General features: G+C 31.2%; 1 long non-coding RNA gene across 5 annotated transcripts; it reads right to left on the bottom strand.

Annotated features, from left to right (window-relative positions):
• Positions 1 to 52: 52 nt before the first annotated feature.
• LOC129926731 (uncharacterized) lies at positions 53 to 21165 on the bottom strand. Of its 5 annotated transcripts, none has more exons than XR_008778445.1 (11): positions 20748 to 21162; positions 20550 to 20644; positions 20238 to 20379; positions 20049 to 20143; positions 19637 to 19823; positions 17973 to 18101; positions 16680 to 16853; positions 4462 to 4500; positions 3274 to 3974; positions 2116 to 2273; positions 53 to 1987 (listed from the first exon to the last, which is right to left on the bottom strand). It is a non-coding gene; the product is annotated as an uncharacterized LOC129926731 (long non-coding RNA). The 5 variants fall into 5 exon arrangements; XR_008778447.1 differs by having other exon boundaries at positions 2116 to 2200; positions 2240 to 2273; positions 20550 to 21161; XR_008778448.1 differs by having other exon boundaries at positions 20550 to 20843; positions 21092 to 21158.
• Between the last annotated feature and the right edge of the window lie 724 nt (positions 21166 to 21889).

Below are 21889 nucleotides of genomic sequence, written 5' to 3'. Positions count from 1 at the left end.
AACTAAACTAAACTAAACTAGCGAACTAAAAGAAATCTAGAAACATAAAGAAGAAATTCAAAAATGAGACTTTAATTTCAATGACTAAGGCAGCAGTTACAATCTAGTACATAAACATTAGAAGTGGCCATCATGACAGCACTGGGCAGAGGCTTGGCCATAGTTTTAAAACAAACTTTAGAAAAAAAAACTGCTAGTTATTTTGACAGTTGTTCAAATATAAAACAGATTTACACATAGTAAAATTTTTAAAAATAAAAGAAAAATTCTGAAACTTACAGGCAGTCCCAGGTACAGAATAATTAAAACTGACATACAGACCACTGGTCAACAGTACAGGAAACAGCATAGGCTCTATTTTAAGTACTCCACCCTAACCCATATAATAGGTAGAAATACAAGTATACAGCTTAGCACTAGCCTACAGAAGTAAAATTTAAAATACATAAAAGTAGCTTTGGGAGCGCCAGTTCACAATTATAAAAATTTACCTGTTAATAAAGTCTAGGTCTAATGTTTGTTTTGTTGGTTTTACATGTGTTCCATCAGAAAGAGAGATAACATCTTAGCCGTAACCTCCAACAGGACACTGAGTGTTAACACCAGAGACTATGGAGATGACAAAGTGGATACCTTATGATCACCAACAGATAATACAAAGTGAATTAGTATTTGAAAATTTTAAACACACTAAGGGGATAAACTCATTGCTTTAGTGAAGACTGACAATACCAAGTAGTAAATATTATTATACTCTTTATTTATAGCAAAATATGTATATATATATATATATATATATCCTAGCTGGGGAATACTGCATACTTCTCACTAATCTTCGGACTTGAAGATAAGCCTTATTATTATTATTTATGAAAAATTTCTCCTCTAAGAAATCAGACAAAAACTCAAAACTGTATTCATGGTAACAGCAAAACATTTATATTATAACAGCATAGAATATGTTAACAGTTTTATTTTAAATTTAATAATATAATAATATAATAATATAACAATATTATAATAGAGCTAAATAATGTCAAGTCGCTATTTATACTGTAAAAAAGCATAGAACAAATTGTGCAGGGATGTGACACAAAAAATTATATGATAGCACACTAAAGCAGGGGAGATAACAAATTGAATTAAAAGCATAATCTAGCAAGGCTTTGGCGTTGTGACTGTACAGAGTATTGAATGTTAACTGAAGACACGTATAGTTGTTACAACATTTTCCGGTGGAAGTGACGTTCTGCTTTAGAATTCATGAATAATTAAAGATATAAAAGTTTGCTTAATACTGGTACAATAATAATAACGATAATATACCAAAGCACCTTCCTCCTTCAAAATACAAAAACATGTAACTGAAACAACAAGAAGATTGAGGGAAAAAAAAGGAATATTTAAAAAAAAATGAACAAATGACTGGACTGATTGTCAAGATATACCTAAATATAGAACAAGATTTATACAAGTCAATTATGGTGATTCCACCTAAATAGTTCTCACAAAGTACATCACTTGAGTACTTGTACCTGTTCATTGTTCTATCCATTGTATCTGTTAGGTTTTCTGACCTTGCGACCACTTCCGGTAATGTAACCATGTTGTGAGGTTGGGTTACAGGGTTCAGGATGTATAACTGTGGGTGTAGAAGTATTTGTCGCCACTCTAGTAGGTGAGCATGGTTACTCAACCTGAGGTTAGGAGCATTCTTCATTGTTTCCTACTGAGTCCCATATTGCAGCTTGGTCACTAAAATTGTCTTGAGAAGGTCTGGTTTTCAAGTAGCATTAGGGAAATGTTAATTTCTTTCAGACGCAGTAGGAATGTAAAAACATCAATGCCAATTAGCAATCAAAAGATAATGACAGGTTCCCTTAGAGCACAAGGAAGTCTCTAAATGATGGTAGAAAAGGAAAATCTCTAATAGATCCGGTGTCTGTGTCTTTGCCTCTAGGAATTGTTTTACTTCTCAAGATGTTCACTGTCAATACAAGAGAACAAAATTTGATAAAAACATTTTTATAGTCAGTGAAACACAAAACTTGGCAAAGCTTTACTCAGGGGTTTAGTATAAAGAAAATATAAAGAGATATACACAGCATTGCTTACCATTGTATTCCATACATCTCTTGACCCATTTTTTGGTTTACATTTCATCTTCATGTTGGTCTACATCTTCATCATGCTGGTCTACCTCTTCATATTGGTCTACATCTTCATCATGTTGGTCTACATCTTCATGTTGTCTACCTTTTCATCATGTTGGTCTAAATAAAAATAAAAAAATTAATAAGAAAAACTTTTGCCTTGATAAGGAAAAAAAAAATTCTTTTGTTGCTTTTCTTTTCATGTTAAACAAAACTATTATGATGATGCAGGTTTCACTTTATGTTTTAACTTAGTATTTTATTAATAAACTTTTAAGAAAAAAAAAATACACCCAAGACATCTAATACAGCAGCAAAGAATAACAAACAAATAAAGTTTTAAAAATTTTAAGGTTAATTAAGACATTTAAGTCTAAGGAACTTATTGGAGATTTTCAATTATGCCAGAAAACAATAAATAACTAGCTATGTAGTGTATCTGGTGTACAGAATACAGAAAGCTTTAATATTTAGAGTGAAAATTATGCTATTAAGTTTGTGCATTTCTAGCAAAATGAAATCACAACTAAGTTCTTTTGCTTGCAGTACAAACTCATTGGTTTTGTTGAGTTGGCAACAGCAGTCTTTCCTTCAAAATCTCCAGGTTTATTCTTTTTTTTTTTATATATATTTTTATTTCACTTTATATTGTTTCAGCAAATCTCTTTATTGTTTGCTTTTCTTTTTCTATCCTTATCTATTGTATTTCTTTTAGAATGTACTTAAAAATCAAAAAGTAAGCTAAGAGCAAATTACTAAGTTTAAAATTCCCACCAGATAAGATCCAAACAAATGAAAATTAAGTTTGATTATGATTACCCGGAGGATTACCACTATAGCAACGACAATATAGATACAAACAGGAACAACATTCACACACAAAACATACAAAGACAGACATACACAACCACTGGTTAATAAACTAAACCTCTTTGTCATGTGACTAATGACCATGAAACACACTGACAGAAAATGGAGTAAAAGAGTTATAAAATCTTTCTGTTCTAGCCTTAATGAAGAGGAAGCGACCACTTTATCCAGATCTGATGTAACTGGTTTAGTGGCTGCAGATTGTCCTCAAGAATGCATAAATGAGATCAGATGTTTCAACATTACTTACATGTACATTGCACTTGATATTCTTGTCGAATAACTGACATGTTTTGAATGTTTCTTGAGAGCTGAAGAGAATCTACTTCCTTGACCAAATGTTCAGCAGAATAAATGTCATCAGGCAAGATATGAGCATCAAGATGACCATACACAGTCCAGTGCACATATCACATGACCAGGCAGCCATCCTTTCTTATGAGAAGACAAAGTCTTAGTGTAGTGACCTCTCTTGCTTAAATTTTTTCTTGTAACTTGGTGCACAAAATAATTGAGAACTGAAATGACTTCAACAAAAAATTATGAAAATCTAGGAGAGAAAAAAATTCTAAGTAGAGGAAAAGTGACAATTATAATACACATTTTGTTAATGTTTTATTTCTTTGATTTTATGCACATCTGCACAATTTAGGCCATGTCGTGCCTGCAGTCCCTTAAGGACTACTCTCTCTCTACATAACAGGGGCTAAATTCTATACAGTTAAATCATTAAAATCAAGGTCTATTCACAGTTAAAATAGTAAGGGATTTGGTAAAAATCTAATGTAAATAGTACATGAATAAGATGATAATTCCCCTCTCCCTTTTCAAGTTAGTTGTTAGTAACACCAGGTTAGTAGCAACAAAATCATGTAGAAATAGACATGGCTTTATTTAATTTAGTCTGACTGTTGTTGACTTGTAGCACCAAACTGCTGGTAGGCAACTAAACTGTTGAAGGCATAATATATCTTAGCTAATAAGAACTTGAACAACTTCCTTGTGAACAAAACTAAATATAACATTTATAATACTTGTGATCACATGAAATAAATGTAGTAGACTTAAGTAATAAAATTTCTTACAATCTAACTCACTACAATAACACAACCTTTCAGTCTTACATTCTGGAGTCGTCTCCCCTAAGACCAAGTGACGACAATGCCACTTTTGCATCATTCACATCCAATCGCTTACCTCTTACCACAGTCACCATAAAAACACACACACTCCATAACACTTCTGCTTGTCCAACATTCTTTCACTGAATCAAGCCCCAAGCATCCTACTTTTCCATATGTTAGACTTTGCAATGACCATGTTTTTAATCATACTAGTTACATTTAGCAGACACTCTGGCACATATTGGAAATAATAGTGCAAATATTATGACTAATCAAGCTTTAAAAAACTCTAAATTAGATTCTTATTTCTGTACCTTGATATCTGTCAACAAAAACAACTGATACATTTGAACCTAAGGAAGAACAAAAAGAATCTGAAATATAAAGTTGTGTAAAAAAAACTTGAAAGAGTTCAAGGTAACAAAACTTAATATATAGATATAAATTGCAGATATAGGCGAGAACCTAAAAAATTGGAATTTAATTTTGTAGCTTGATATCTGTTAACAAAAAATTAAACTTCAGTAAAAAGAAGTGTGATTAAACATTTCAAATATATAAATTCATATGTTGCTAATGACACTGAAAAAAAAAAGTGTTTCTGGGAGTAATAAACAGGACTACACATTTGTAAAAACACTGCAGATTATGTATAATATATAATAACCATAATCATATATATTTATTTATTTATTTATAACGGTAATCAAAACTAACATAATATAATATAGTATAATATAAAGAGAGAGAGAGAGAGTTGAATGAATACTTGATGTGCCCCAACAGTTAATAGGACACTTGAGGTGCCACATAAGTTAAAAAGACAAGCAGTAGTTAGGACACTTGTGGTGCCCCAACAACTGATAGGACACACATGAGGTGAACAACAGTTGGTATGATGGATGAGGTGCCCAACAATTGATAGGACAGAGTGCCCCAACAATAAGACCATTGAGTTGTTAGGATGAATGAGATGCCCCATGATAGGATACTTTAGGTACCCCAACAGTTAATAGGAGACTTGTGGTGACCTAACAGTTGGTAGGAAAGAAGAGGTGCCTTACCAACTGATAGGATATTGAGGTGCCCCAACAGTTATAAGGACATTTGAGGTGCCTAAAAAGGTGCCCTACCAAACAATAGGACAAGAGGTGCCCTACAAATTGATAGGACACTAGAGGTGCTCTACCAATTGATAGTATGCTTGAGGTGCCCTACCAATTGATAGGATATTGAGGTGCCCCAACAGTTATAAGGACATTTGAGGTGCCAAAAAAGGTGTTGAAAAACTTGTGGTGCCCCAACAGCTGATTGGACAGACTTGAGGTGGACAACAGTTGGTATGATCGATGAGGTGCCTAACAATTGATAGGACATTTGGAATGCCCAAACAATTGATAGAACACTTGGAGTGCCCAAAAATAAGAATATTGAAGTGCCAAACAGTTGTTAGGATAAATGAGATGCCCCAACAAATGATAGGACATTTGAAGTGCTTCAACAATAGATACAATACCTAAGGTGCCTCTAGAGTTAAAAGGATATTTGAGGTGCCCAAACAGTCGTTAGGACACTTGTGGTGCCCCAATAACTGACAGGACACACTTGAGGTGCCCAACAGTTGGTATGAGGGATGAAGTATTCCAACAATTGATGACCATATAGGTGCCCAACAGTTGGAAGGTATTGATATTTTGTTTTTTTGGCACATCAGCACAATTAAGGCTATATCATGCCCATAATCTATCAAGGGTTATTCCCCCTTCATAGCTCAAGAGCTAAGTTTTATACGGTTGGGTCATTAAAAACAAGATTCATTCACACCTCAGATGGTGAAAATAGTAAACATTTACATAAATTAATAAAAATCTATTTTAAATATTACATATTCACAATTGCTTTACCCTATCAAAAATCAAACACTGGTAGACAGTTGAAGGATGAAAAAGGTGTCGTAAAAATTGACCAGACACTTCAGTTGCACCAACAATTAATTAGTAAATAGTATATTGAAGTTGGACAGTGATTGTAAATTTTGACACAGGCAGACAATATTTTTATGCCAATGTATATTATATATCTCATCAAGTAATAGTCAGTAATTTTGTGCAGTACAAGTATATATATTGCATTGAAGTTGAACTGTAATTGTAAATTTTGACACAGGCAGACAGTACATTTGTGTATATTATATATCTCATTAGTAAATAGTATGTAAACACTTGTAGACAGTTGAAGGATGAAAAAGTGCCCCAAAAAATAAACCAGACACTTCAGGTGCACCAACAATTAATTAGTAAATAGTATATTGAAGTTGGACAGTGATTGTAAATTTTGACACAGGCAGACAATATTTTTATGCCAATGTATATTATATATCTCATCAAGTAATAGTCAGTAATTTTGTGCAGTACAAGTATATATATTGCATTGAAGTTGAACTGTAATTGTAGAATTTAACCCAGGCAGACAGTACATTTGTGTATATTATATCTCATTAGTAAATAGTATGTAAACACTCCTAGACAGTTGAAGGATGAAAAAGTGCCCCAAAAAATAAACCAGACACTTCAGGTGCACCAACAATTAATTAGTAAATAGTATATTGAAGTTGGACAGTGATTGTGAATTTTGACACAGGCAGACAATATTTTTATGCCAATGTATATTATATATCTCATCAAGTAATAGTCAGTAATTTTGTGCAGTACAAGTATATATATTGCATTGAAGTTGAACTGTAATTGTAAAATTTAACCCAGGCAGACAGTACATTTGTGTATATTATATATCTCATTAGTAAATAGTATGTAAACACTCCTAGACAGTTGAAGGATGAAAAAGTGCCCCAAAAAATAAACCAGACACTTCAGGTGCACCAACAATTAATTAGTAAATAGTATATTGAAGTTGCACACTTATTGTAAATTTTGACACAGGCAGACAATATTTTTATGCCAATGTATATTATATATCTCATCAAGTAATAGTCAGTAATTTTGTGCAGTACAAGTATATATATTGCATTGAAGTTTAACTGTAATTGTAAAATTTAACCCAGGCAGACACTACATTTGTGTATATTATATATCTCATTAGTAAATAGTATGTAAACACTCCTAGACAGTTGAAAAATGATAAAGGTGCCCCGAAAATTGACCAGACACTTCAGTTGCACCAACAATTAATTAGTAAATAGTATATTGAAGTTGGACAGTGATTGTAAATAGTATGTAAACACTTGTAGACAGTTGAAGGATGAAAAAGTGCCCCAAAAAATCAACCAGACACTTCAGGTGCACCAACAATTAATTAGTAAATAGTATATTGAAGTTGCACACTTATTGTAAATTTTGACACAAGCAGACAATATTTTTATGCCAATGTATATTATATATCTCATCAAGTAATAGTCAATAATTTTGTGCAGTACAAGTATATATATTGCATTGAAGTTGAACTGTAATTTTAAAATTTAACCCAGGCAGACACTACATTTGTGTATATTATATATCTCATTAGTAAATAGTATGTAAACACTCCTAGACAGTTGAAGGATGAAAAAGTGCCCCAAAAAATAAACCAGACACTTCAGGTGCACCAACAATTAATTAGTAAATAGTATATTGAAGTTGGACACTTATTGTAAATTTTGACACAGGCAGACAATATTTTTATGCCAATGTATATTATATATCTCATCAAGTAATAGTCAGTAATTATGTGCAGTACAAGTATATATATTGCATTAAAGTTGAACTGCAATTGTAAATTTTGACACAGGCAGACAGTACATTTGTGTATATTATATATCTCATAAGTAAATAGTATGTAAACACTTGTAGACAGTTGAAGGATGAAAAAGTGCCCCAAAAAATCAACCAGACACTTCAGGTGCACCAACAATTAATTAGTAAATAGTATATTGAAGTTGGACAGTGATTGTAAATAGTATGTAAACACTTGTAGACAGTTGAAGGATGAAAAAGTGCCCCAAAAAATCAACCAGACACTTCAGGTGCACCAACAATTAATTAGTAAATAGTATATTGAAGTTGGACAGTGATTGTAAATTTTGACACAAGCAGACAATATTTTTATGCCAATGTATATTATATATCTCATCAAGTAATAGTCAATAATTTTGTGCAGTACAAGTATATATATTGCATTGAAGTTGAACTGTAATTGTAAAATTTAACCCAGGCAGACACTACATTTGTGTATATTATATATCTCATTAGTAAATAGTATGTAAACACTCCTAGACAGTTGAAGGATGAAAAAGTGCCCCAAAAAATAAACCAGACACTTCAGGTGCACCAACAATTAATTAGTAAATAGTATATTGAAGTTGGACAGTGATTGTAAATTTTGACACAGGCAGACAATATTTTTATGCCAATGTATATTAAATATCTCATCAAGTAATAGTCAGTAATTATGTGCAGTACAAGTATATATATTGCATTGAAGTTGAACTGCAATTGTAAATTTTGACACAGGCAGACAGTACATTTGTGTATATTATATATCTTATTAGTAAATAGTATGTAAACACTTGTAGACAGTTGAAGGATGAAAAAGTGCCCCAAAAAATAAACCAGACACTTCAGGTGCACCAACAATTAATTAGTAAATAGTATATTGAAGTTGGACACTTATTGTAAATTTTGACACAGGCAGACAATATTTTTATGCCAATGTATATTATATATCTCATCAAGTAATAGTCAGTAATTATGTGCAGTACAAGTATATATATTGCATTAAAGTTGAACTGCAATTGTAAATTTTGACACAGGCAGACAGTACATTTGTGTATATTATATATCTCATAAGTAAATAGTATGTAAACACTTGTAGACAGTTGAAGGATGAAAAAGTGCCCCAAAAAATCAACCAGACACTTCAGGTGCACCAACAATTAATTAGTAAATAGTATATTGAAGTTGGACAGTGATTGTAAATTTTGACACAGGCAGACAATATTTTTATGCCAATGTATATTATATATCTCATCAAGTAATAGTTAGTAATTTTGTGCAGTACAAGTATATATATTGCATTGAAGTTGAACTGTAATTGTAAAATTTAACCCAGGCAGACAGTACATTTGTGTATATTATATATCTCATTAGTAAATAGTATGTAAACACTCCTAGACAGTTGAAGAATGAAAAAGGTGCCCCAAAAATTGACCAGACACTTCAGGTGCACCAACAATTAACTAGTAAATAGTATATTGAAGTTGGACAGTGATTGTAAATTTTGACACAGCCAGACAATATTTTTATGCCAATGTATATTAAATATCTCATCAAGTAATAGTCAGTAATTATGTGCAGTACAAGTATATATATTGCATTGAAGTTGAACTGCAATTGTAAATTTTGACACAGGCAGACAGTACATTTGTGTATATTATATATCTCATCAAATAATAGTAATTTTGTGCAGTACAAGTATATATATTGTATTGAAGTTGGACAGTAATTGTAAATTTGGACACAGGCAGTAATTTTGTGCTGATATATATTATACATCTCAAGTAATAGTCAGTAATTTTGTGCAGTAAAAGTATATATATTTATATATACATTCTATTGAAGTTGGACAGTGAAAAGATTAAGAAGCACTCTTCAAAGTGATGAGCTATATCAGTGCTAGTATTCAATGACATTACAGGAAGATAATCAGTATTGAAATATATTACTGATAATTTTGATTTTCATTTTTAATTTTTATGTTCTATATTTAGAAAGCTGTTGACAGTATTGTTCTTGTCAAAATTTGGTATCACTGATATTGTGTCCTTGTTAAATTTTGTCTTTTTTCAATGTGTAAAAAAAATATATATATGATCAGAACATAAGGTTTTAGAGGTCGCAGATTTAACACTGTAGATTTTTGTGTTTAGACTATTGTTTATTTTAATGTTTACATTGTATTAATATTGTGCACAATTTCTTGGGGTCTTTAAGTCATTTTTATTTATATTTGTAAGTATATGTAGTATTTCTTGAAAATTTTCTGTCTTTTTCCTGCTGTGCTTGTTTGTTTTTATATATAGACCAAATCATGCTTTTGGAACAGGATGTGCTTTAGGGTAAGAGAGTGAGGTCAATGTGTTGCTCGAATCCTCCTCAATTGAATCAAAGTTTTCAGTGCACTGAGTCATCATATCATCATTTATATAATTGTAACATTTTGGTATAAACTTTGTTACATTTTTTTTTTACATTATAATATTTTATTAATTTTGTTTTCTCTTTCTATATGACAAAATAATATATTGTAAAGACATAATAATTGATTATGACATTGATTATTAGATTGTTGACAATTTAGTGTGTTATGTTAATCACAATAGTATTGGCTTGATAATATTGTCAGTGATTGTAAACTATAAAAGATATTAGATATCATTATTATCTATAAAAAAAGTACAGAATGCATTGGTACATTTGATAAGTATTAATAGATACATGGATGGATATACTGAAGTAAAGAAAGTTGCTGAATTGTTTGGTCTTAAAGATGAAGAAAAGAAAGATGTTTTGACATAAATGGAAAGGAAAGAAAATCAAGTTGATATTTTAAAGAGTTGGCGAGAGCACAAAGAGAAGAGAGAAATGCAACTAGATGCTGAAAGAAATTAAAAGGAAGCAAAACCAGACAAAGAATCAGAAATTTAAAAAAAAAACAACTGAAAAATAAAAGCTGCAATTCAAAACAAGGGAGACAAAACAGAAACTACCAAGCGTGAGCATAAAGAGAATATTTATAGGCAAAAAATGAGGGACCTTAAAGAAACTGATGAAATACTGAAGTTATTTTCAGACTATCTGTAAAACTTGCAATTACAAAGAAGATACTTGTTCTAATATATTCATATGTAAACTAAGAGGCAAGACTTTGAGTGTTATTAACTCATTAATAGAGAGAACAAAGAAAGAAATGCATCCTGTTAAAAGCAATATTATTGGAATCTAGATCACCAAAGAGAAATTTATTATCAACATTAAAGACAAGAATCTAATTCTCCAAAAATATAATGTACCAAGAAATAGATAAGGAATTGGAAATCAGAATAGGTAACAAAGCAATAATGTTAATACAAATGAAGTTCCAACCTACAGTATATAATATTGAAGTAAAACTGGAATTTTTTCCAGCATATGTTAATGGTGTACTAGTGAAATATACCACAGTCACTAATGATAAACATGTTAAAACAAGATACTATGACAGGTATAACTAAGAAAATATAACAGGTATAACTAAGATAATATGACATGTAAAACTAAGGAAATATGACAGGTAAAACTAAGAAAATATGACAGGTAAAACTAAGAAAATATGATGGGTAACAGTAAGAAAATTATGCTGGCAAAACAACAAGATATCATGTCCAATAGCATTTATTGACTGCCCATGGATAAAAGAAAGAATCACAGCTATGGTGATGAAAAATGTTTGTCCCCTGATTATTGGAAATATTCACTGTTACCATGTTCATCTTTCACCTCACCAAAAAAGACTGCTTTTGGCATACGTTCATCACCCATATGGAATACATGCCCTTCCCAGCATAACTGTCAGACCAAAAGAAGTCTCTCTATTTATAAGACACAGAAGAGAGCACATGGTTGCATGCGGCTTCAGGGTGAGAACGCTAGAGGTCACTTACAAAGGCAATGATAACTACTGAATTGATGATAGAACTACTCCTGGCTACTCTCCATTTGAATTGATAATTGGATGCAATCCAAAGAGTCCTTTAACAATATTTTTTTAAAAGTTAATTGGAGGCTATATGTTATTAAAGAATGAATTTGAATTTGTAAATAAAGTAAGAGAAAACAGTTATTTTACTTCTAAAGTAGCAAGAGCTAATTCAGATAAGCAATGAAGAAGACAAAGGAACATAAAAAGTTAACACTGCAACATGAGAAGGTTGATAGAAGATTAAGTTTTTGTGTGGTTGGATTACTGGAAAAATTAAAAGATCTGAAATGGAACTTTATAATTATAAAAAAAAAATATGAAATGGAACTTTATAATTATAAAAAAAAAAAAAGTCAATTATATGATCAATATTCATGTCGATGGAAATGTGGTTCAGTCTTAGGTTTAGTACTATTTTTAATGTACATAAATAATTTACCAAATTGCATGAACAAAAGTCAGATTGTTTCCAGACAATTGAATAATATCTAAAACAATAAAAACAACTCAAGATACAGAAATTTTACAAAGAAAATTAGATGAATTACAAAAAAGGGAATCACATTGGAGCATGTCTTTACATCCAGAAAAATGTCAGTTATTTATAGTAACAAAAAAACTAAAACATATTTATTTCACTTATCTCATTTATGGCAATCACTCAAGCTCAGATAGGAAAAACCTACCAAGTGTGCAGCCAAACATTAAGGACTCACCACCCACAAAGGAAAAGTCCTAAGCTAATGACAGTAAATTTATCAATTAAATGTGTTTCTCCACAACTACTTAATTGCAAGTGCAAATGATTAGTGTGCGTTGCATCACGAGCGGCGATATTTCCTTTGATGGACAGGTTCTTATGTTCCTTGAATGTGACTTAATTATTGTTACAAACCTTCCATCGGAATATAAATGAAGACGTCTAACACAGTTATACATCCTTATGAATTTCTTTTTTAAGCACTCAAAGAATGATTTCACTGGGAATCGCAAATACATTTTGATCACCACATTAAGTGCAGAGATGAAAAATCTGCGAATTATCACACATTTGTACACAAAGGTTTGTAGATATCCACATCACAATTAAATAGAAATGTTTCGAAACATCACTGGTTACATCGCTTCACAATGTCTCAGTGGATTGAAGGTGGTCTACAAGCATCCGGTTTGAGGGCTGAATCAGCCTCACAAACTTCGCACTCAACTAATGTCGAGTGAGTTGAATCAGCCTCAAAGCTTGCACTCAACTAATTATGTCCCAACTATTATTCAACTGAACTGAAATAACCGGTTATTTCACAAACTCATTCTTCTATGATATTTTTATAATGCCTTTAAACATTCCAAGTTATGATGATGCTTTGTCCAAGGCATTGTAGCACGTGAAAAAAGCAAAACAAGAAAAAGGATGTGCACTGCTGGGTTGTCTACAAATGCACACAGACATAACCAACTATTTTGTCTTGGATCAACAATTCAATTGATGACTATTAATACATCTAGTCCTCAGCTAAAAATCCTCATGGTTAAAACATAATACAATATCCTTTCCTATAAGTACAAAGATGGCCACCGAGACCGATCTTCTTTGAAAAAGTCCTCAACTACATCCTTTTAACATGAAGATGGCTAAAGAGCCCAGTCTTCACTTTTAAAATTCCTACGTTAATCATTCCTATGAACACGAAGATGGCTAAGGAGTCCAGTCTTCGCTTTTAAAATTCCTCCATTAATCATTCCTATGAACACGAAGATGGCTAAAGAGTCCAGTCTTCGCTTTTGAAAAGTCCTAAGCTAAACATAGTAATGTCATCAATTAAATGTGTTTTCTCCGCAACTATTTAGTTGGTCTGCAAGTGCAAATGTTGATTAGTGTGCGCTGCATCACGAGCGGCGATATTTCCTTTGATGGACACGTTCATATGTTCCTTGAGTGTGACTTAATTATTGATTTTTACAAACGTTCAATCGGAATATAAATGAAGACGTCTAACACAGTTATACATCCGTATGAATTTCCTTTTCTAAGCACTCAAAGAATGATTTCACTGGGAATTAGTGCAGAAGTCAAAGACCTGTTAATTAGCACACATTTGTACACAAATGTTTGTAGATATCCTCATTACAATTCAATAAAGTTGTTACAAAACCTCACTGGTTACATCACTTCACAGTGTCTCAATGGATAAGAGATGAGCGTGATACAAACGACAATCCCAACTGTTCCTGCACAATCATCATATATCTGATGGCTTATATTTTCATCCTTTTTTTTAACTCTTGTTTTGCAAATGTGCATCAGTTGAATAGTTGGAGCCCAATAAAAAGTTTCAGGCTTGCTTTTTTCACTGACTCCTGTTTTGAGCTTGTCGACCGACAACTTCATTTTGATGAACTGTCTGTAACAATATTTGTGATGACATCGTGTTCAAGCTATTGAAGGCGGTCTACAAGCATCCGGTTTGAGGGCTGAATCAGCCTCACAAACTTCGCACTCAACTAATGTTGAGTGAGTTGAATCAGCGTCAGAGCTTGCACTCAACTAATTATGTCCCAACTATTATTCAACTGAGCCGAAATAACCGGTTATTTTACAAACTCATTCTTCTTTGTTGTTTTTTTGAATGCCTTTTAACATTCCAAGTTATGATGCTTTGTCCAAGGCATTGTAGCACGTGAAAAAATGCAAAACAAGAAAAAGGATGTGCACTGTTGGGTTGTCTACAAATGCACAGACATAACCAACAATTTCGTCTTGGATCAACAATTCAATTGATGACAATATTACTACATCTAGTCATCAGCTAAAAATCCTCAATTTTTCAAAAATGAATACAATATCCTTTCCTATAAGTACGAAGATGGTCATGGAGACCGATCTTCTTTGAAAAAAAATCCTCAACTACATCCTTTAAACATGAAGATGGCTAAAGAGCCCAGTCTTCACTTTTAAAAATCCTCCATTAATCATTGCTATGAACACAAAGATGGCTAAGGAGTCCAGTCTTCGCTTTTAAAATTCCTCCATTAATCATTCCTATGAACACGAAGATGGCTAAAGAGTCCAGTCTTCGCTTTTGAAAAGTCCTAAGCTAAACATAGTAAAGTCATCAATTAAATGTGTTTTCTCCGCAACTATTTAGTTGGTCTGCAAGTGCAAATGATTAGTGTGCACTGCATCACGAGCGGCGATATTTCCTTTGATGGACACGTTCATATGTTCCTTGAGTGTGACTTAATTATTGATTTTTACAAACGTTCAATCGGAATATAAATGAAGACGTCTAACACAGTTATACATCCGTATGAATTTCTTTTTTAAGCACTCAAAGAATGATTTCACTGGGAATTGCAAACACATTTTGATCACCACATTAAGTGCAGAGGTCAAAGACCTGCTAATTATCACACATTTTTTGTTATATTTATTGTTACAAACGTTCAATTGGAATATAAATGAAGACGTCTAAAACAGTTATACATCCGTATGAATTTCTTTTTTAAGCACTCAAAGAATGATTTCACTGTGAATTGCAAATACATCTAGATCACCAGATTAAGTGTAGAGTCTCAATGAATGAGAGATGAGTGTGATACAAATGACAATTCCAAATGTTCCTGCACAATTATATACATGTAATGGATTAAATCTTTTTTTTTTACATTTGTTTTGCGAATGTGCATCAGTTGAATATCTGGAGCCAAAGAAATAGATGCATCATGAGCGGCAACATTTCCTTTGGTGGAAACGTTCATACTGATTGTTCATTGAATGGGTTAGGGTTATGATTTTTTGCATGCAATTGTATCACATGGAATAGTAGATTTTTGTTTTCACATTAACTCCCAACATGAAAATATAATGCACATTTTTCCACACCTTAGAAATGAAACATTTTAAGAGTATTAAGTCAACTTAATATGTCATTATATTGCACATAATCACAAGAAACCATAAATGTTTTTTTTCACACTATCACACACTGAAGAATTGAAACAGTTTATTTAGTTAAAGATCTACATGAAGTCAAGTCAACTTGTTTATGCAATAGTACATATCACTGTGAATTGGAGATCCTTTTTTTTTTGTCCAATTAAGTACTGGGGTGTTAAGACCATGCACATTAACACATAGTTGCTACAATAGTAACTTTAATCATCACAATCTCCAGTAACTTGAATCATCCCAATCTCCAAGTGGCAAAGTGAAAGTTGATGGTGATTCACAACTTTTCATTTTTGTGTTTGAATTCCATATTTAGAAAACATTACTATTGAATTAATCCAAATGACAAAGAATCCAATTCCATTATTTGTTGAAATATATTTACATTTATACAGTTGGAATTATTTCAGAGCAATGCAGTTTTTCTGAAAAATTTAATAGGAACATCCACATATTTTAACTGAAATTAAAATGGTATATCACTAAGTTTAACAAATGAAAATTCAGTTTACTTTCATAACTAGACACTACTAAAACAAATACAATACAGATTTCTTTAACTAGACAGGTGAACTTACAAGTTGTGTGTGAAGTGTTTATGAAGTAATTACTGACATCATAATATACAAAACAAATACAGGAACCATGCATACATATACAACTAATGCAGGATATTTAAAGTATCATGCACATACAACATACAACTAATGCAGGATATTTAAATTATCATGCACATACAACATAAAACTAATGCAGGATATTTAAAGTAACATACACAAACAACATACAACTAATGCAGGATCATCACTTTACAAAAAAATAAATGCTGTGAAGTATAAGAATATTTCTTACCTTATTCTTAATGGCTCCATTTGAAGAAATGGCAGACGAACTTAAGATAAAACATGTTGATCATTTGTAGATCGGTAGAATCTTTTCACAGTGAGAGAGACGTTTAATGTTCCTTCTGTAGCCTTGAAATGTTCATCCTTTTTCCTTGACCTCGTGTTTAATTGACCATTTAGTCTATAAGTGAGATAAGAAAAATGCACTGTTTAACAAATACATCACATTTAAATGCATAACCTTTAAATGCAATATTGATAAAATTTCTTTTCATTCAAGAAGAGCTTTTTCTGTCTCAGACCTAATGTTTAAAAAGAATGTGTTTTTTAGTGATGGTCATTTTGTTTTCAAATAATAGTCATACTATCTCACTGTGTGATGGAAAAAAGGTTTATGAGACTTCATGGTATTTTAATGTCAATTTTTTTATGTATCTCTCTTTGATAGGAGGTATAGTGGCTGAGCGGTAACACACTTAGCTTATAAAGTTGAAGTCCCAGGTTTGAATCCTGATATTTTAAATTTTGGGACCTTTGGGTACGTCAAGATTCTACCCAACTCTAATGGGTACCTGACATTAGTTGGGGAAAGTTAAGGCGGTTGGTTGTTGAGCTGGCCACATGACACCCTGGTTAACTGTGGGCCACAAAACATGACCTTTACATCATCCTTCCTATAGATCGCAAGGTCTGAAAGGGGAACATTTTTTTAAATAAGAAAATCACATTCAACTTTTCATTTGGCTATATACATAAATGTACCACGAAGAATGAAGCAAATTGCTTATTTTAAATTTTTAGGAAGTAATGCAGTCTAATGTGAGTTCATTAATTTGTGTTTTTAACCCAACAGCTCCATCTTTTAGGTTTTGAAATGCTATCCAATTAAACAAAAGGAGGTAACTAATTTTTTTTTTAAATAATAATTAAATAAATAAATAAATAAGTAAATAATACAAACAAAATAAATAAATTACATAAATAGAAAAACATAGCTAGTTTTAAAATACTTCAAATATCAAAAGTAAAGTACACATTTAAAAAATATCTAATTTCAAAAGTAGGCCTTATAAGCTACCCTATCTAGACTTTTATTTAAAATATTTTTAGAAAAACAAAAGACTATACAGATCTGGCTTAAGTTTTGTGTTTTGGTTCTAAACTAGCTCTTATTGTCTGAAAGTTTAAGAAACTATTGCTAGGGTCCTAAAAAAATACATCAGAATTAGGCTCCTATTGTAAAAACAATGCATCTTAAAGCAAAAGCTCTTGGGTTATAGTGTAAAAAAATATTTATTACCTTGATATGTAGATCACTAGATAAACTTTATGACAATAAAGTTGACAGTGGAGAATCAAGGCATCAGTGAAGAATCAGTGCACAATGATTGAGCCACTAACCTCCAGATCAGTAGCATGTAGAGTCTGTCTTTAAAAAAAAAAAACTTGAATGTTGAAGCAAATTTACAAATTGAAAGAAAAATGTCAATCTAAAAAAAAAAAGGAAACAGTAATAGCCCTTGCCCAAGTGTATTAATATATATATATACTAGATATATTTTACCAGCGACCTGCGGGTCTTTATTTGCTTATTACTGTCGATATAGTGTTTTTAAAACATTTAAACGAAATAATAATGTAATAAATAAAGCGAATGTGTAAATGTAAAAATAGTATGAATGAAGCCATCAAATCAAAATAGCTAATCTACTTAAATCCATTTTTTCAAATTAAAACATTTGCTTGTAGGCCTACATATATTTGATTAAAATTTGAAATGAATAGACTTAATTTTGTATGTTCATGTGTTAAAGTATAAAGTAGATCTTGAGGTAGACAAAGATCTAGATCTAGACTAATCTAGAGTTAAAAATTGGCTTTTATAGAGTTCATTCTGTGCTGCGCATGCGTGAACTTTTTTCATGAATGAATATAGGCCTATCTCAACAAGGCTACGCAGCTTTAGCGAACAGCGAACGAATGTATTCAAAAAATTTAAATGTTACTTTGATTAAAATATGAAATGAATGGACTATAATTAGTATGTTCATGTGTTAAAGCATAAAACTATCTTTGCAAAAAAAAGTTTTATCATCTTAGAGTTCAATAAGAGTTTTAGACCTAGGCATAGACTATAACGAACTAATGTAAAAATGATTTTGTAACACAAATTTGAAGGTTCATTTTATTAAATAATGAAATAAATAAACTATATTTTGTATTTTCATGTGTCAAAAAAAAAAAAAATAAGTGCAAAGTTTAGTTCTAAAAATTAGATCTAGATCTAAATCCTTTCGATCTTTTCTCATGTCAACATTGTAAACATTGCCTAGATCCATAAAATACTATAGCTGTAATAGAGCTGGTCTTTTTTTTTTTGATGGTCTTAAGTTTGTTTTAGGGCCACAATACATACACTATGGTCTAAGTTGGTACCCAAGGAACATTTCTGCCAAGTTTTATCAAGTTTTTATTTCTATACTGGAACATACATACATACATACGCCAAACATTCTGCTTTATATAATATATATATATATATATATTAATAAAATATCAACCTTACAAATCAGAAGGTAAGTTATTATAAAAATGTATGCACCATTCAAACAGTAAATGTGAAGCAGCTCTTGTGTGGTTACAACTACACCACCTTATTAAAAGTTCACATTTTGGTCCTAATTTGTTAACTTTAGAAGAAAACATGTAGATTATAAACCTAAAACTAGAGCAATGTTTGAAAATTTGCTGGCCAAACAACCCATGGTTAACCAATGGCCATAGAAACAGTTGAGCTTGACACTATCTGACCCATGATCACTTGGTCTGAAACGAGTACTCTAAAACTAGTACTCTAAAACTAACATTTTATGTTTTTATAACAGATTTTTATATGCTTTTAAAATTATTTTTTTTTTTACTTTGCTTTAAGATATTTGACTGGTACACTAGAATTCAACTCACCTATTGTTCTTAGAGAATTAACTAAGTAACCTTGGACACAAACTTGATCTCCTTGGCCTGACATATCCAGACTCATGACAGTAAAGTGGGTCACTACCAATGCAAGAAAGGTGTACACACTGTTTGGCAGAGTGACTTGGCAATGAAGACTTGTGTATCATAGGGGTGCACTGCTGATAGCTGATACCTTGAAAACAGTTTGTGATTACATAATCTTATTTGATTGACCTAAATTTGGTAAATTAATAAATGCCTTTTAATATTATATTAGTTATGATGATGCATTGTCCAAGGCTAAGTAATGCATCAAATAACAAAGATAGTTATCTAACAAAATAAATACCTATAGCTTTTAATATTTTCTTCTTTTGTAAAATTTGTTTGGTGAATGAAAATAAAACTTTGTACTCACTGTGTAGCCATCTTCATAGTCTTGAGAAATGAACCAGACAGACCATTAGACATTTGTTGATATGCAGTTCAGGGTTATGCTAACCAAATCTAAGGCTTGACCAAAACACAGAAAATAGTTCAGAATAATGTTTAAAAAATTTGAATAAATTGTTTCAGAATTAACTGTTGAAGAAAAAAAATGTCTTACTTTGGCTTTGAAAGCTTTAATTCATACAAATGCCAAAGAGAAAACTGTAATCATCTGATAGCAGATTACCAAGGAATAGTAGTTGCTTGGATAGGATGACAAATTGGTACTGTTGGCAACAGAATGTTTTCTTGTTAAGATTCTGAAATATGGAAACATCATATACTGAATTAGAATCTCTCTTAAAATACACTATCTCATGATATTAAAATAACATTGTTATATAATAATAGTAAAATAATATATTTAATTTAATTTCCATTATCTTTTTTGTAAAATGTGATTTGAATGAAATTAAAACTTTGTACTCACAGTGTAGCCATCTTCATAGTGTTAAGAGATGAACCAGACAAACCATTAAACATTTGTTGATATGTAGTACAGGAATATGCTAAGCAAATCTGAAGCTTGACCAAAAACACAGAAAAATGTATAACAAGTTATTTTTAACATGCAATGATAAATTATTTTAGAATTAGCAGTTAAAGAAAAGAAAAAATTAAGTCTTACTTTGGCTTTGAAAGCTTCATAAAAATGCCAAAGAGATAACTGTCATCTGATAGCAGATTACCAAGGAATATTTGTTGCTTGGATGACAAATTGGTACTGTTGGCAGCAGAGAATGTGCACTTGTTAAGCTGATTAAATATGGAAACTTGAACTACAATATCTCTTAAATACACTATCTCATGATATTTAAAATAACATTGTTTCTATGAAAACAATAGTTAAGCCTATAAGTATTGCATGGTTTGACTATGTTAAATAAGATATGAAGGAAAAATACTTGCCCTATAATTAAGACTTCCCATGATGTTTACTTCTAGATTTAATTTCTTCATTCATATATTTACCTGACCTGTCTGTTTACAGCTTTGGCTTTTATCTTCCAGGCTAGTAGTTGATTAGTAATCAATACTCAACGTCTTGAACTGATTAAAAAAACAACTACAAGGTAAATAAATAATTGTATAATTACACATTAAGATGCAATTATTATCATTTGAATTCAACCAGATATCAAGTAGCTGAGCATTTAAACAAATAAATGGCATCTAATAAAAAATTGCTATTCAAAAGTCTTAGTGGAGATACTGGGATTTTGACTAAGCTTCATAATGAGATAATCCCCAATTGGATCTAGCTCTTTAAATGTTAAAGTGAAGAAAATTTATTAAAGTTGTTATGTATACATTTGAAACTAATTACCATAAGGCTAAGAGATAACAGAAAACAAATATTCTTAAATTGTTAGGAAAATATTTAAAACATTTTCAATTAGCATGCAATAAAAAAAAAAAAAAAAAAGAAAAATGCAATTAAAATATACAAATACGTAGAAAAAAAATATACTTGCTTTGATAGGTCTGTAGTAAGAAACTGGTTCTTATTTAACATACATGAAAAGAAATGAATTAAATTAAAGTAGTTAAATGTAACATTGGAAAGAACCACTTGCCTTAAAAAGAGAAATATGGTACAAGCTTGCTACAATTCTGATTATAGGTGCTTTTTATTTCTCAGATGTCTCTTAGTCATAGTTCTCATAATTTAGATCACATTTCTAGATCACTTGGCTGTAAACTGCATTTGGAACTGAAAATGTTATAAAATATGAGAATATGGATGTTATGACTGCAAAGAGAAAGAGT

This window comes from Biomphalaria glabrata, chromosome 6, assembly GCF_947242115.1.
Source record: "Biomphalaria glabrata chromosome 6, xgBioGlab47.1, whole genome shotgun sequence".
NCBI classification, from domain to species: domain Eukaryota; kingdom Metazoa; phylum Mollusca; class Gastropoda; family Planorbidae; genus Biomphalaria; species Biomphalaria glabrata.
This window is presented reverse-complemented; position numbering and strand designations above follow the sequence as displayed.